We start from the raw sequence: 14,761 nt of genomic DNA on the forward strand, positions 1-14,761 counted from the left end.
ATTATAACTTCTGATTTGTTGAAAACTAAATAATGGAAACTTCCTTCATAAAAAAAGCATATGAACTTTGAAGGATTTTCAGAACGATCATCTTTGTGAAGAATTACAGCTTAATCAGTCAAGTATTTCAAGCGTGATGAGCTCACATACAAACAGGCAGGAAGACAGACACCATCTCGTCTTATAGATGGATAGAAGATAGATATATTTATATTTGTCAATGAAGGAGGCATAATGCAGTAGTAATGGATTCCCATTACTTAAAAAATATGTTTAGGGACTATCATCCAAGTACTGGAATGTATATGACTTGACCACCTTTGTTGACAAAACTCAATTGGAGGAGTCCTCTTTTTCAGGAGTCCTCTGCCGTCGCAGGTCTCGACTGTCGGGACTGTACAAAAATTAGAGTGGCCTCAACTGTCGCCTAACGCAGGCGACATTTGAGGCCACTTTTTCAGGAGTCCTCTACCGTCGCTGGTCTCGACTGTCGCAGGACTCTTCTGTCGATTGCCTCGTTTGACATCGACCCATCCAGTTACTTTCAGTAAAAATTCAAATTATCACCCATAAATTTTATTTACACTGTAATATGCCTATCACACAGTAGCTTCCAGACGGTTCTCCTGAAGGCGGCCTCATCCAATTGCTTCACATTATTAGGCAGCTTGTTGTAGAATTTTAGGGCAAAAATCCTATAACTGGCCTGTGATTGGTGGATGCGTCTCCTGGTGACATCCAACAGCTCACTGCGCCTGGTGTTGTGGTGGTGGATGTCACTACGGGCAGCTAGAGTATGCTGTATCTTCTTGACTTACACCAAGCACAGGAGGATGTAATGGCTGATGACCGTCAGTACACCAAGGCGTGCAAAGATGGGCTTACAAAGGGCAAGATGGTTGCTGCCTGTTTAATTCTTACAGTCCTCTTTTGCAGCCTCAGCCGAATGACCCCACAGGAGCAATCCATAAGTGATTAAATATTGTCCCAAAAAAATGATTTGAAGTGTCAAACATTTTTGAAATTTCCATCATGAATATTCTCTTTCTACACACCATTACGAAGAGATTGATACCATTTCCAAATCTGTACCGTCAAGCAGTGGCGGCTCATGTTAAGGTTGCATGGTTGCACAACCCCCTTCATTTTGATGATAATAAATGAATTATTTTTTAGGAGTAAATGAAGTGACTGAATTTATAAGTGAGCTCTATTATTATCTCAATAAATTACTGATATTAGCTTCACAATTTCATCATAATCCTATAAGAGCAGCAAACTGTAGGACGTGCACGCAGTCCATACCACACTAGATGTGAAATTTACCCCGTACCAGATTCTGATGAATGTGAAAGTCTGCTATCTGCTCTCCCATGAGTATAATAATCTTTTGATGGGGCTATATTATAATATTATAACAGCCTCAATAGCATGATGTAATAATTTATCATCATGATAAAATAACATTATAATAATGTCAATTATTATAACAGTATAATAATCAATTGTTTGATATTTTCGAAACAAAACAAGTAGGTCCAATAAAAAATGGACTGTCCTGAATTATTTTTGTGTCGTAATATGCAATCTCCATTTGTCCAGGAAACATGAAATATAGAATAATTATCATTTTGTAAAAAATTACATTGTTAATCTTTATCAGAGTTGAAAATTCTCAGCTGCCAATTACGCCATGGTTTCACTTGGAGAATGCTTTGCTTGGATGGGCTTTTATTGCTGTGTAAAGATAGAATCAGGAATTGAATAAATATTTGTTTTAATCATTAAGTTAAACTCTTACCCCCCTCCCCACACATCAGACGCGTGTCAATTAAGGTACCAGTTATTGAAGATTATATTGTAAGAACAGCAACCCCCAGTATTTTCAATCACTAGCCGCCACTGCCGTCAAGGAGTCATGAGTTACACGGTTTTCTTATTGTTAGGTTTGACATATGGTGGAATGTGTTTTCCACTGCAAACAGTACTTTCCATTCTCTTTCCAATGATGCTCCAGTCGTAAAATATGAACTTACAGCCTTTAATAATCAGATGTGATTTTGAAGATTTGGAAATATTGTATAGCACTGTGCCAATAATACTAGTGCATGTCAACTGCGAATACATATACAGAGAGGAAAGTGAAATATTGTCCCCGAAAAATGTATGTTTTAAGTTTTTGAAGTTAAATTAATCACGAAAAAAGTAGTTCAAATTATAGATGATTCTATCGAATGTTATAGATTGGTTAATTCTAAACACTGGTGGTAAAATCAATCTAATATATCTCACAATAACTAAATAGCAAGCGATATAAAGATTCTGTCAATAATGACCGCCATCTTAAATTCTTTGATAATTTTATTTTAATTCTAATTTTTTTAATAATAATGATTTAATAATTCTTTAATAGTTTCGTTGTTTCCATCACCAATGTCCTTTTCTGGCTTGTTGTAACGAAGAGATTGAGGCCATTGGCAAGTCTCTATCTTCAAGTAGTCATGAAAAATCGATTTTATAGTTCGCTAGCTTGTTACCTCATATGCGTATGGAAAAACGCACCAGAAATCATGCAGGGTGCTGGATAACACATTTGTTGACGTACAGCGCATGAAGATATATCATTTTAAAGCTGAAGACAATATCTAATTTTCATAGAATTTTAAAATGTCTGTATACCTTGCATAAAAAAAGTTATAATGGAAAGAAATTTAAAAAAAAAACTGTTTTTGGGCTTTTGGAGGTTATAACTAATAAAATATGCGTTTTGAAGGAAATTTTATAGAATAAACTTTGTAGAAGATTTTAAAAATATTTTCGTTCAAAAAACGGCTGAATGACTTGAATGGTGATTGAAATACAAGCGAAATATCTTGTTTGCCTTTGATATTGATTTATCATCACATTCTTTATTATGCTAGACCTAGGCATTTTCCACAAACTATTGAGGCACCAAAAAATGACCACGGAGTGCCTTTATCATGGCATTTGCGCCCGGACTGAAAGTAAGGAGATTTTCACCTTATAATTTTAAATTTTGTTTAATAATTAAATACCTTTCTGTTTTTCAAAAAAAAGGTTTCATATTAAAGTTATATAGCTCGTTTTAAGACTTTTAAAGTCAAACTTTTTTGATGTCCCATATAATCTTAATAGTTCATCAAATTCATAGCTTATAATACATGATTTTTCATTGCCTTGACGAGCTGAGAAGAATTGTGAGGATTAAGTTATTAACCCTTTGCGATCTTAAAACTAAGGTATAGGTTGTCTTTGTCAGTCGGGTGGCCAGCTGTACTGACCAGACCATTTTGCGTAGCAACTCAGATTTATTTCAACTGGGTTGTCCCAGCCGATCAGAAGGCCAGTGGGACTGGCCAACATAAAAGTCATCGAACGCTCGGCTGGCCAGCACCACTGGCCAACAATATTCTGTTCTGTTCAGTGGTGAGATCTACTGAGTATTTCTCTAACTAAATAGAATACTTCTGCCAACTTTATAGTGAATAATAATAACAACAGATGGCATATTGTCCACAGCTGTCTCAGTCTCATTCTCATGTCAACTGTACATTGTTTACATAATGATAGAGAGTTTTCAAAGTGAATATGGTTACTTTTGATTTTCATATCTTATATTATTTTCTTTACCAATTTCGAGTTGTTCATGTCGTTTAAGTGGATATGGAGAATATTTTAGGATCCAATGAAATACGAGACTACTTAAAAGAGGATTGTGACGAAGTTCATCTGATAGTTGATTCTGAGCATGACAGCGATGTAGATTCAAATAATTTGATGGAAGAAATTTGAAAAAACGAGGAAGACCGTCTCAATTAGTGGATGATGAGAGACTTAATGGAAAATTGCATCTGCTCTATCAACTACCAGACGGCAAGACCAGAGACTGTGCTGTTTGCAGTGATAGACGGCCAGGAAAAGAGAGGAAAAGAACAGTTTTTTTTTGTAAAACGTGCTCAAAAAATCCCGGACTACATGTAGGTGAGGTTTTGAAAAATATGATTGTAATAACAAATTTAAATTGGACTGAAACTTGATTGGACTTGACTGAATTGATTCACAGCTGAAAAAGAAGATTTCAAGAATGATTATGCGAGATTTATTAATATGTTTAACTTTTAAATATGTATTCCATTAAATTCATCATCTTAAATATATGTGTATGTAGATGAAAGAATACTTTTAGTTGAATTCATTTATGTTTTTTCAATTTGAAATACACTCTGAAAAACCTGTAGAATGGAGTAAAAATAATTGCGAGTTGGTGGGAGGGAACTATCAATATGGCTGTCGAGCTGACAGTGAGAAGGAGCTGGCCAGTATCACTGGCCATGCGAGCGTCGGAGACAACTCAGATTGAAATATTTCCGGGCTGCATATGAAACTAATGTGGCCAGTACAACTGGCCAACCGACCGCAAAGGGTTAACATTTCGTTAATAACTTTGGTGTAAACGCAGCTTTAGATGCCAAGATTTATCATGGCGTTCCGAGTTACGGATGATAATGTCAATGAAAAACTTAATTTTCCTCATAAAATCTTTCCCATAAAAAATTTAACAGATTGTTGTTCTACAAGCGTCTCTACATGTTACAAAATGAAAATCCCAGTGAAAAACAAAAAGTGCCACTTGATAATTGAGAAGCTTAATTCCAAAAGGTACTAAATCCATTTTTTTCTCAAATTCACTTTTTGGCCATTCTAAATACTTTGTTATCGTTTCCATCGATTTCTGCACTTTGTTTTGTGCCAAAACATACTTTAACACATAGAAATTGATATTGAAAATTCAGTTTCATGGCATAATGTACTATATCCCTGAACTGATCAGTTACAAAAGGTACTATATCCTTCATAGTTTCAAAAGATACTATATCCAATGCTTCTTGTTTACCAGCTGTATGGAATCATTCCAAAACGTACTATATCCCATCTGTTCATGTTTTGATATCAACAGACCATCCTTGAGAAAATAAGAATTCATTATTAAATATTAATTGAATGAAAAATACTAAGTTCTTCATAAAACACGCAGTGAATGTTTTTAAGCATTTGAACCTACGACCCAGGGATATCATAACAATAGTGTTTGATCTTATGCAAAACCAACCACTACCAAAAACTCAGATAACTGAAGCCTACTATTCCCGGAAGTTATGGTATTATACGTTTGCAATCATTATTCATGACTTGGAGGCATCACTAAAAAAAGAAAATGTTCATTTTTATAGTTGGTTGGAGAGTGAATATGGGAGAGGAAGTAATCAGATAGTCTCCTGTCTATCTCATTTTTTGAATAGGGTTTTACCCATCATTGTTGAAGCACCTCTCAATAGACACATTAAAACTTTGCATGTGTTTTGTGACTCTTGCACGGGCCAAAATAAAAACTATGCTATGCTTTTCATGCTTACAAAATATTGTTCAAAGCAAGGAATCAACTTGGAGTGGGTGTTTCCGGTTCGAGGCCATTCCTATTTACCCGCTGATAGAGCATTTGGGTTGGCTGAGAAACAACTGAGGAAGAAACTACAAATAATTGATCCTGAAGACTACAATGAAATACTATCATCAGTGGGAACTCTGCATGCATCAAATACAGTATTAATTTAAAATTGGAGTGAAGCTGTCAAACCATTCCTGAATGTTAATAAGGGTTTCAATATCACTGATGCTAAAGTGATTACATTTGACCATACTACTCCAAGATTGATAGCAGTGCAGCAGTTTTACACGGAAGGAACAGGTACCGGTACTCAACAAAATATTTTCAAAAAGAGTAGAAATGTTTCAAACATTGTGCTACCATTACGACGAGTCAAGAAAGCCAATCACATGGCACCTCCAAAAAAAGAAGATGTGCGAAACCTTTTACGGAAGATTGGAATCAACTGGGAAGAGCATCCATTCTACAAAGAGTGTTTAAGTGGAGAAGCTGTAACTGTAAATGAAAACAATGATTTCTACTTTGAAGACCTATTTTAATAGGCTTATTATTCAGACATGCATTCTCATCAAGATTTAAGACTTTTGCACTTCTCAAAAAGGTACAGCAGCTGTTTTCAAGTACTTATTCAGAAATATATTGAACTTTATTAATTAATCTCAACATTTTAAAACTACTTCAGACTTTTGAATGGCATATTTCATGACTTCAATAAAACAATAATACTTTATTTGCTCTCATATCATTCTACAATTCCATAACATACTATATCCAATCCATTCATTCCCAAAATGTACTATATCCATCAATTGAGGCAAAATGTACTATATCCATTACTCCTGTAATTTTGAAATATTTTGGGAAAAGTTGCAATATTGGATCAACATAATTTATTACCAAAAAATACATAAAAAATACTGATTGCATTGAAATTGGGAATAAATCAAATGATACGTGAAATAATAAATGAGATGTTTTTCTCTGTTTGTGAAAAATTTTCCAAAGTGGATAAAGTACCTTTTGGAACTAGGCTTCTCAATTCCCAAATCATCTTTTTAATCGTAGCTCTGATTCAACTGAGCAATAACTTTCTGAACTTACTGAGTTAATAAGTAACATTTAAAATTATCATAAGCGCAATGGGACTTGGGATTCCATCAATTCAGAATAGTATTATACCGGTATTCATTTTTACAGGATTGAAGTAGTGCAACATTTAGATTAGCACACCAATAGATTTTATTTGTAGCGGAGTGAGTTCATTACTTTCATATCAAAGTTCTACTTTTTCCATTATGATATAGTACGACTACTGCAAAACAATGTCTGGTAGCCCTGGTAATGTATGTAATGTATGGTTGATTGGAAGTCTCCAACCAGCCTGATCAGATTTCTTAGTGGGGCCATTGGCAAACATTTTATAAAAGCCCTGATATTATTACAATGACTTTATTCCTAGTAGATAGCATTTCTAGTAGATGGCTGAATATTCTCGTTACCACATTGCAAAGGATGTTCAGTGAGGTCTACTGTTATCTGGACTACTAGAGTATTGTAACTCCTAATGTCAGATTGAGTAAGAGCTTGAAATTTATTCCTATCTAGTGTACTCCATGTTCAATAATCTGCCTTTATCTTATATTAGAAGAACTTGCCTCTGAATAAATTAAAAAACGCACTAAATGTAATTCTGAATGAAAATGCTTATTGTTCCTAAATTAATTTCAAATTGTTGAAAATATGATATTCAGTGCTGTGAGTTTATAAATAGTTTATGTCTTTTTTCAATGTATGACTTGATTTATTCAATTGTACTGGGTGATGATAATTATGACTTGATAAGACTGATTTGATGAATGATAACACTATTCATAAGATGACTACTAAGATGTTATGAATTGATTGCTCATTTATTGTATAACAGACTATAAGCTGAATCCTTTAGACAAGGCCTATTCGCCTAATCTACATCCAAATTGTTTGTATTTATCGGTCAATACATTTCTTATTCCTAGACGCCAGCTAAGAAAGGGGTTTCAATTTTCGTAGAATAAGCACGTAATTCAAAACTGTATGTTTTTCAAAAAATGTTGTGATTTCAAATTCAAATTTCGTTTATCACACACATAGGCTATACGAGAATTAAGAATTAATGAGAAAGTGTCCGGAATAAGGTTTATGATTTTTGGTTCTTGTATTTATACTAAGTGACATATTTATCAGTGATGGCTCTTAAACTGTAGGTTTATTATTAAAAACGAGTTTGGAGCACCAGAAAAATGGGATTATTTTTATTATAATAAATATTCAAAATTACGTTTCCAACCACAATTATTGTCTTATTGTCATGTCCTTAAAGTTACTGTAAACCATATCAGTTGGGACTAATCAAGGTTTATTTAGGGTGGTTTTAATATTAGTTTATGTGTTACAAATAGTTCACCTAGATTTAGATGGCAATTGAAACATTATTGATCTAACTAAGCTTGATATTAGTGTCAAAGACAGAAATCTGCGTTTTAATTCATTATCATGTGAGAGAGAGAGAGAGAGAGAGAGAGAGAGGAGAGTGAGCCGAAGAAAGGGTATGTGTAAGAGAGTGATGTGGTTGAGTGGGAGTGACAGAGTTCGATATTTATATGCTATATGGTGGATGAGGAATAATAGTGTGTCCCTTACGCTACATTACAGATCTATATATTTATATTATATATATATATATATATATATATATATATATAATATATATATATATATATATATGTTTGTATACATAAACCATATCCATAGATTTTGGAAGCGGCATGCTATCTTTTCAATCTTTTAAAACAGCATTTATTGTCTAAGGTTGGTGAAAGAAGTTTTCTGCATTCCATAACAACAATCTGCAGACTGACGTCTCGGGTATTAGAACCAAAAGGCCTGCTTTATAGAACTATAAATACTCATTCAGTATTACAATGCCTTGCTTCCATGAAACAAAGCAAATGTTCCCGTTAGGTACTTCTGGAAAGCCCGGTCAATTTGTCATCGGTGGTGTCCAGGTAGAACTACCCTGCTCATAGACTATGTTCACTGAAGCGTAAAACCAAGTTAACCAAATGCTTCTATTTCTAAAAATTCTATTGCCAGGTATAAAGTACTGCACTTGGCGGCAGGAAGAAGATGAACAATAATAAGGAGAAAAGATAGAGATAGGAGAAGATTATAACCGTTGAGTACACTATTTTATCTATAACCACTCTTTTGACGATTGAAAACTTATAAATTACTGGTGGTACTCCCATACAGTAAAGGACTCGCCACACCAAGCTCGCCAGTACCGCCGAGGTAGTACCGCTGGTGGTAGTTTTCTCGGCTGAGCACGCCACACGAAAAACGTCCGCTAGCGGTAGTCTCCGAGTAGTGAGTCTAGTCGTGGGGGGTGAGACGTACTAGTTGCGTGTGTTGCAAGGAGGAGAGGTGCGCATGCGCTACTCTTCGAATCGCCTGCCATGTATTCAGGTTGAGCGCGCCACACTGAGCTCGCTTTGTCCGCGTATACCTCTCAGCGAACTTTTGTTGATCGCCTAGCAGGCGGTCGTAGGTGGTAGTGCGCCGTACTACCGCCGCGGTAGCGAGCTCGGTGTGGCGCGCTCAACCTGAATACATGGCTAGCGATTTTTAAAACTTCGCTACCGCCGCGTAGCGAGCTTGGTGTGGCGTGCCCTTAACAGTCAGGGGTGTATTCAATACCGTTGGATAACATCTTTCCAATATTGTTACATTCATCTAGAAGTATATAATCTGTTCTTTCTTACATTGATATCACTTATTGTATAAGTTACTGCAGAATCAAAATTATTTTATATTGACTGAACAATAAAAGTCACATTGAAATAGTTTTTGGAGTTTGGTGGAAATAATAATTTACATGGAACTCAATTTATTCATTAAAGGCAATTACATAATTCGAATAGGTTCTGGTAACACATAATGATAAAATAGGTGTTCAATGAATTAATGAAGCCTAACAACTTGAAATATATTTCAAATTATTTAAGATTAAATTGATTCTACCTGGGTGCAAGTCAGCTTCACATTTGTACATGTATCATTGTATCGAATTATTAAATATTTGATGATTTTGGTAAAACAACATTTTAATCCTGGACTAGTAGTTCTATGAACAGTAGACCTCGCGCAGTATAAAAAAAACAGCCTCGTCTCATACTGTCCATAAGAGTAAATCCTGTTTGTATGTTGTGTCGGCAAGATGTCGGTGAGAAAACGGCTAATGGCTGTTGGGGTTAGTGTATCAAAAATATGCTAACATCAAAATCTAATCTCCTTCAACTTACTGGCAACAGGTCAGACCGAGTTGAAAGCAGATAAAGGTCGAGAGAAAATACTATGTTTTCTTTCCGTTATTATTGCATGCGTCATTGCATGCAATGAATAGTCAACACGACAGCTGATTTTTTACTAAGTTACATTGATATATTAATTGCATGCAATTAAAAATCCACTCAACAGCTGAATTATTATGGATGATTCTATTCTGATTTTTACTGTAATATTGGCGTTCGAAGGAGACTTTACCTATTGTATTAACCTTAAAATGCAAAATTTTCAAAAAACCTTGTATATACGTCGAGGCACAATTTAAAAAGAATATACCTGTCAAATTTCATGGTATCTATTGCTGCGTTTCGCCGTAATTGCGGAACATATAAACATAAAAGAAAATGCAAAGCCGTCGACTTGAATCTTAGAACTCATTTCGCTCGGTCAATAAATCGAAATTTTAAGAAACCACAAATATCCTGGATGAAAAGGGGAATCAATTGTTATGTATAGATTTGAATTTGAATGTCTAGATCCACTAAACAGTCTACTAAATTCATCATTTTCTCTCCAATGATGCTCCAGTCGTAAAATATGAGCTTACAGCCTTTAATAATCAGATGTGATTTTGAAGATTTGGAAATATTGTATAGCACTGTGCCAATAATACTAGAGCATGTCAACTGCGAATAAATATACAGAGAGGAAAGTGAAATATTGTCTCCGAAAAATGTATGTTTTAAGTTTTTGAAGTTAAATTAATCACGAAAAAAGTAGTTCAAATTATAGATGATTCTATCGAATGTTATAGATTGGTTAATTCTAAACACTGGTGGTAAAATCAATCTAATATATCTCACAATAACTAAATAGCAAGCGATATAAAGAATTTCTGTCAATAATGACCGCCATCTTAAATTCTTTGATAATTTTATTGTAATTCTAATTTTTTAATAATAATGATTTAATAATTCTTTAATAGTTTCGTTGTTTCCATCACCAATGTCCTTTTCTGGCTGGTTGTAACGAAGAGATTGAGGCCATTGGCAAGTCTCTATCTTCAAGTAGTCATGAAAAATCGATTTTATAGTTCGCTAGCTTGTTACCTCATATGCGTATGGAAAAACGCACCAGAAATCATGCAGGGTGCTGGAGAACAGATTTGTTGACGTACAGCGCATGAAGATATATCGTTTTAAAGCTGAAGACAATATCTAATTTTCATAGAATTTTAAAATGTCTGTATACCTTGCATAAAAAAAGTTATAATGGAAAGAAATTTGAAAAAAAACTGTGTTTGGGCTTTTGGAGGTTATAACTAATAAAATATGCGTTTTGAAGGAAATTTTATAGAATGAACTTTGTAGAAGATTTTAAAAATATTTTCGTTCGAAAAACGGCTGAATGACTTGAATGGTGATTGAAATACAAGCGAAATAGCAGACCCCTAAAAATTTTAGCGGCCATCTTGTTTGCCTTTGATATTGATTTATCATCACATTCTTTATTATGCTAGACCTAACGAAGAAATTGAGGCATCTTCCACAAACAATTGAGGCACCAAAAAATGATCACGGAGTGCCTTTATCATGGCATTTGCGCCCGGACTAAAAGTAAGGAGATTTTCACCTCATAATTTTAAATTTTGTCTAATAATTAAATACCTTTCTGTTTTTCAAAAAAAAAGTTTCATATTAAAGTTATATAGCTCGTTTTAAGACTTTTAAAATGATATATCAAAAGTCAAACTTTTTTGATGTCCCATATAATCCTAATAGTTCATCAAATTCATAGCTTATAATACATGATTTTTCATTGCCTTGACGAGCTGAGAAGAATGAGCTGCGGTAAGATCCGATCATTATGTGGGGAGGCCAAGGGGCCCCCGAGGGGAGCCCCCAAAATGTAAGGCCTGCTTTTGCAAATTCACTTGGACTTTAAATGTTTTTCGTAGTAACAATAATCCAGGCGCAATGAATGCTCAAATAAAGGTATAGAAGGAAAAGTTTGGAACACAATTTTCAACTTCACAGCTTTGTTGACACTAGTTTGGAGGTGAGCGTATAAAAAAATCCCAACTCCTAAACTTCATGTGCTAAAGGGATGAGGGTTGTTCAAGAGTTTCTTGTTTTCATTATATGCTTACAAGCTTATATCTTGTGAACAATGCGCTCCATCGAATGACTAAAGTGAAAACTGCCATTAACTCATTTTTTTCGAAACTTTTATTAATCAAAATTTGGTAAAGACAGTTTTGGGTTTGGGCTATGCCTGTTGTCTTTTCCCAATGATATTATAATATTGTAATAATGATTTTTGATTTTCAATGAAATAAAAATAAATAATAATATGGTAGTCATATTTTTCATTTGATCTCTGTTTTATTTTATAGTAGGTATTTTGCTATTGGAAAATCTCTTTTGTTTTTTCTCTCTCAAAACTAGTTAATCACTCTTTCGTTATTTGCAGTGATATGAAATAGTATTTTCTTGTTATCAACTTGATTTTTTATTGTGTTATTTTTAGTTTTAATTTTGAATCGGACTTATATTGCGATTCCCACCAGCGGTCAAAGACTTTTCTTTTGCTGGTGGTGCCTGGAACAATTTTTAGTTTTCTAGTTCTGGGTAGTCAATTTTATTTTATTTTCTTCTGATAAGTGTTTGATTTCTTACGTTGTTAAATTTTGGCAATAAAGAATTGAAATGAATAAAAAAATAATAATAATCATCATCATCCGAAAAAAAGCTTGGTAATTTTTCCACAAGTTTTGTGATATCTTCATTAGTTTTCGCAACATTATGCTCTTAAAAGTGTGAGAATTTTAAAAATACAGATTTTCAAACTATTTATTTCAGTTTCAAGGATTATAACTCTCCAAAAATGTATCAAAAAATAAATAGCCTACATCATGTGCTGAAGGGATGGGGTGGTTTGAAAGTTGCATTTTCCACTTATTAATTGCATGCTTATAACTTGGAAACAATGTGTTCTAGTGACATAATCAACTTCATACAAATGAAGCTTAAAAAATTTCCTACAAGTTTTGTTTGGTAGAGGTTTTCAATAAATCTGATACTTTTCGAGATATTTATGTTCTAAGTCATGCATTTTCGAAAAAACAGTTTTTCTTCCATTTTTCCACTCTTTCAAGTCTTATAACATTTCAACAATAATTGTTGAATCAATTATTGATGGAACAAGAATGTGCTAATTACGATATTGTAGAGAATCAAACCATCTTTCATTTCATGAATTCGACTATTTCACGCATTCCCAAACGACTGTTGCAGCAGTTTTAGTTTTGAGAGTCAAATCTCAAGATTTGCAAAAAGTGACTTTTCTCGAATATCACACTATTCTGTCGTCATAAATTGGCAGTGTGCTTCAGTATGAACATTCATATTGAGTACCTATTGGAACGCCTCCGGAACTAAACACAGTGGGTGTTTCTAAACTTCTTACCAAACAAAGACACTCAAAACGAAAACTGCTGCAACAGTCGTATGGGAATGCGTAAAATAGTCGAATTTTACATGAAATGAAAGATAATTTAATGCTCTACAATCTCGTAATTAGCACATTCTTGTTTGTGATTTTGTAAACTTCAATTTAGCACAGAATACAAATGTTCATAAGATGCATAGGTTCCGTGATATATGCGAAAAATGAAAAAATGGTACTTTCAAACCACCCCCACCCCTTTAGCACAGGTGGTAGGGGAGAGGTCTTTTGATATGTCAATCCTCTTACTATCCTTAAAAGAGCTGTGGAGTTGAAAATTGTGTTCCAAACTTTTCCCTCTATAATCTTTCGTTGACTGGACTACAAGGTAACAAAAATATATTCAATTCTGAGCAACCAAAGCAAAAGGCTCTTGTGCGCGCATAAATCATGAAAAGTGTACCCGAATATCATTACCAAACAATATCTACATTATCATATTTCCAACTTATGAATTGTGCCTTGGTTAGTATTGAATAACGATTTGTTCCGAACCAAGATATTTTGAAAGACTGTTCCTGGCTTACTCCGAAAAAGTTTAAAGAAATGAAAACACTTGACAGTTTTCCTGCAGACGTACTTTGCGCTATTCCTAAACTGGCCATAGTAGAAATAAGTTAAAAGTTAAGTTAAGTTATGAGTTAAGTTTTCAAAGGGAGCTAACACCAAGGATAAAGATGACATTCCAAAAGAAGAGCTAGAAGAATCAGATCTTACATCAGACTCAGAGTCAGAGGAAGCTTCTCCCGACGAAGCTTGAAATTGTGACGATAGAAAAATTGCGAGCAGTGCATGTTAACTTGTACCGGTATGTGGCCTACAAATTTTTATTGACAATGCCATGCACACAAGCTACATGCGAGCGAGTTTTTTTGAAGCTGATAACGCATTTGAGAGCGACGCTTGGACAGGACCTTCAACCACTGATGAACGTTGAGAGAGATTTATTTCACAATGTTGTCAAAGACCATATTATTGATGAGCTCGCTAAATCTAGCCAAGAAATGTCTAAAGCATTTTTAGAGTAATTTTTCCGTTTTGTGTAATATAACAGTCATTGACATCAATGTAAATTTGATAATTATGTTCAAATGAGTTTAATTTTTATCCTCAGAATTTTCATGTTGTATTCCAAACACGTTTAATAATTTTAATTGTACTAATAAATCTGTTCAACTACATTAAAAATTTTGTTTTCTATTATCAAACCTAGTTCAATTTTAGTTACACCCAATTGCAATTTGAAAAAAGTATTTTCTGATAAAAATAACAAAATTTTTAAAAATAAGCTACCAAATACCACTTATTTTTAGACATATATACTCCAAAACGGTGTAAAAAACAGTTATTAGGCATCAATTTATATGAAATTTTCCGGGGGAGGGCCCCCGGTAACCCCCCCCCCCCACTCTTGCTGGCTAGAGTCATTGTGGGGCCCCAGCTGAGCCAGACCGCCCCTGTCCA

This window comes from Nilaparvata lugens, chromosome 1, assembly GCF_014356525.2.
Source record: "Nilaparvata lugens isolate BPH chromosome 1, ASM1435652v1, whole genome shotgun sequence".
Lineage (NCBI taxonomy): Eukaryota > Metazoa > Arthropoda > Insecta > Hemiptera > Delphacidae > Nilaparvata > Nilaparvata lugens.